The sequence below is a fragment of the Podarcis raffonei genome, chromosome 8, assembly GCF_027172205.1.
Source record: "Podarcis raffonei isolate rPodRaf1 chromosome 8, rPodRaf1.pri, whole genome shotgun sequence".
NCBI classification, from domain to species: domain Eukaryota; kingdom Metazoa; phylum Chordata; class Lepidosauria; order Squamata; family Lacertidae; genus Podarcis; species Podarcis raffonei.
The window spans coordinates 88868772-88872926 of NC_070609.1; positions in this window are offsets into that span (position 1 = coordinate 88868772).

Genomic DNA, 4155 nt, shown 5'->3' on the forward strand with positions numbered 1-4155 from the left:
GGTGAAATCTCCTCAGCTCGGTTCCTGCTCCTACCCACCTAGCAGTTCGAAAGCATGTCAAAGTGCAAGTAGATAAATAGATACCACTCCAGTGGGAAGGTAAACAGCGTTTCTGTGTGCTGCTCTGGTTCTCCAGAAGTGGCTTAGTCATGCTGGCCACATGACCCGGAAGCTGTACGCCGGCTCCCTCGACCAGTAAAGCGAGATGAGCGCCGCAACCCCAGAGTCGGCCACGACTGGGCCTAACGGTCAGGGGTCCCTTTACCTTTACCTTTAAGTCTGCAGGCAGGGACTGCCTTCCTCTACTAGTATGTATGCCACTCTCCGGGAGCCCTTTTGGCTGAAAGGTAGGGTACAGCTGCTCTAAATAAATACCAAATAAATAATAAAATGCTGCTTGCCTAACAAATAAATAACATGCTGCCACTTTAATGTGCCTTTGCTGCACTGTGGCCATCTATGCGCCTCACTGCACTGTCACACATGTGGGTGGCGGCAGCCACAAGACTGCCCAGTCTCTGTGTGTGTTTGTCTGTGAGCCAAAAGGCCTGTCTTGTGGGCTCAGTCTTTCCTCGAGTTGTTTGCAAGAACCTCTGCTCCAAGAAACTGACCCTTGACCATATATATGTAATTTCTATACTGCCCTTCACCTGAGGATCACAGAGCAGAATGCAATATAACAACACAAAAATACATAACATAGTAATGCTTTGAACCATCCTGAGATGAATGGTGGTGTACAAATGTAATAAATTAAAACCAAACAAGCCCCCCCCCCCAGTTTAAAAGGCCATAGATTGTTTAATTAGCCAAAGGCCTTAAATACACAACTGATCCCCTCCCCCTTGGCTGGTGCTGCGTGTGTGACTGTGCCCAGTGAAGCAAACTTATCACCTTTCCCCCCACCACACATTGCACTCATAAACAAGCCCCCACACCTGCCCCCAGGCTACAGGGAAGAGAGTGAGCTGATTTTCCTTGCCCCTGCCCCAGTGCTATTCTTCTAGAAAAAGTGGCAATGGTGCCCACCTGAGAGGTGCCAGAGTTGAGTTCCTGCGAGTTCCGGCTGATGAAAAGCCCTGCCCCTGCCTGAGACTCTTCTAAGGGGAAGCTCCTCCCTAAGGGTTGTCTCCTGCTCTCTCTGACATTTTTGTGGGGGCTGGACGCCAGCGTGGTGTAGTGGTTAAGAGCAGTGGACTCGTATTCTGGTGAACTGGGTTTGCTTCCCCGCTCCTCCACATGCAGCTGCTGGGTGACCTTGGGCCAGTCACACTTCTCTGAAGTCTCTCAGCCCCACTCACCTCACAGAGTGTTTGTTGTGGGGAAGGAAGGGAAAGGAGAATGTGAGCCCCTTTGAGACTCCTTCGGGTAGTGATAAAGCGGGCTATCAAATCCAAACTCCTCCTCCTCCTCCTCCTCTTCTTCTTCTTCTCCTTTGATCAGGAACATGGAAAGAACTGACTGGTAGTCTTTTAAAAAGCATTTGGCGCTTGTCACCTTTAATTTTTGTAAATTGGTTTGTGTTTTTTTTACTTGAATGTCAGATCCTGTCAGATTGTGTCAGATCCTGGCCAAAGCACTAACACTCATTGGATCCTTCCATCCAGATGGGTTCAAATTTGCTCAGCAACAACCCAGTGGAACAGGAAGTAAAGTGTAAACAGCTAAAACCACATTAAACTGAAACAAATTGCTCAATTTATTAGCGTAAAAAGCTTAATGGTGTTATGAAATGATAACATGAAAATGTATGGAATTTACAGGAAATAAAATTGCATAAGATAAAGTGTTTGAAAATAAAGCAACTTAAATATGATGAAATTTAAAGCAAAGCAATTATATATAATTTGCATATACTAAATGGTGTAAACTAATAATTAATATCAACAAAGCAATTAATATGAGTAAATAACATAATCTCCCCAAATTTGGCCATATATGTCATGCTTTCACTTTTGTTTTGGCTTCACATTGGTTTTCTGGGACTTCATATCTGTCTTCTGAAGCCAAAGTCTCAACCAGTAGCACTGAAAGCAGAAGATTTACACAAGGTTCAAGCAGCTTACAGAAAAACAATACAGACATGTCATAGTGTTATCCATCTCAATACATTAGGGCTTTTCTGCTGTGTGCAATAAACTTTAGCACAGGGTATGTGGGCACAATAGAGCCAGATTAAAAAATGGGATTTGAGTTCAAAATGCTTAAGAGAACATGATTTAGATAAATGGTGTGAATTGCCTTTTGTGAAACACATGAATTATAGACAATTTATTTTTATATTTGTATTGTTTATAGCACCTTGGGTGTCAACTGAAAATAAATAGCAAATGCATGTACTTGTTGGCTGATGGGAAAGTACCCTTTTCAGAATTTTGCAGAGCAAAGTCGGAAATGCAACCTGTGCGCCATCTTCTCCCACGCTGGGGAAAGCAAAACCATTGAACGCATGACTGTGCCATGCGGATGGGTAAGCTGAGATTGTTGTGGGTCCAGTTGGTACACCTGCCAGCCTGCCTGCCTCCCAGCAGGCCAAGAGTGAAAGCAAAGGGAAGTAGCAAGTTGGAGCTCCAACAAAAGGTTGCCTTGCAGTGTACTGGTAAGTTCCTCTAGACAGAAGCGGTTTCTCTTCAGCGTTCCAGCCAGCCAGCCCCTCCAAGCAGGGAATCACACTGCTCCTTGTTTTTCCTTTTCCAGTTGATAGGGCCCATCTGCACTATACATTTAATGCACCATCATACTGCTTTAAAAAGCCTGGGTTTCTTCCAAATAATTATGGGAGCTGTAGTTCATTAAGGGTGCTGAAAGCTGTTAGGAGGCCCCCTGTCCCCTCATAGGGCTACAATTACTTCTCTGAGTTCCTTGGGATAAAGGGTTGATTGTTAAACTACTTTGAAAATTGTTGCATGTTACACAGAATCTGATTCTCTATGTTGCAAAAAAAGATATGCAGCATTTTTAGAAGAAGGCTTTCTTCAATCAAACCAATCAAATATATAGCTATATTCCAGAGCGAGTGGTACCAGGCGTCCTGTGTCAGATTGGCTGTTTTCCATTGAGTTGCTATTACCATTTGTGGTGCCAAGATCGTCTATAAAACCAGGGATTTTTTTCCCCAGCCAGAACTCAGGTGTGTGCCATTGACACCTGAGGGAGGCCATTCAGAGGCATCCATGGTGAGTTCCAAACCTCTTTTTCTAGAAAAACAGCACTGTATAAGACTAATTCTTTTGACAATGTATCTACATTGGTATCACCCAAATATTCAGGAAATTAATTTGGACAACAAACAATAATTTATTTGGTAACATTTGTCATTTCTGTCAAAATTAAACCCCCCAAATCTTGAATCAACTGACATTCCCATCATAAATAGTAAAATGCACACATTTATTGCAATAATCAGGTGATACAAAAGAAGACATTTTTTGACATTTGCAAGGGAGTAAGATACTACTTGTGTAGTAATTTGAAGGGTTTCCCCCCAAAGGAAACTGGAAAAAGTGAGATTCTGATTGCTAAAAGCTTCTCCCCTTTGGAGCCGGAGCGTCCGGATCGGTGCCAGGAGTAGAGGGAAGATCGCGGCCACGCTCCACGTCCACCCTCCCTATCCAAAGGGCTGGAGCAAAAAAAAATGGCTCCCTTAAAAGCAAAGGCCACCACATTCCGGGCTTTTACCATTAGAAACGCGTGACAAACGTGCATAATGTGCTGGAACCCAAAGGCATCACCGGGAAGCAGAAAGCTGGGATGTTGGAGGAGACCAGTGAAATCATTAGGCATTAGAACCATTCGTGTCAATTTTTTAATGCCATTTTATTGAAAGACCACCCACCTACACGCCCTGCTCCCACGAGCTCAGTGTGATCATAGCCGTCAACTTTCCCCTTGTCTTGCGAGGAATCCTATTCGGAATAAGGGAATTTCCCTTAAAAAAGGGGAAAGTCGACAGCTATGCGCTTGATTCCCCAACTCTCCGTTTTAGTCTCGCAACAGCCCTGCAAGGAGATTAGGCTGAGAGGCAGCGACTGGTCCAAGGCGAGCGGAGAATACAGTTGAGGGGCCAAGGCGGCCCCCTCCCCGGAGGCTGCTTTGCTGGGCGGCCCGCCCCGCTCCTCCGCCCGGCCCGCGCAGGGAGGCGCCTCCGCGGAGCCG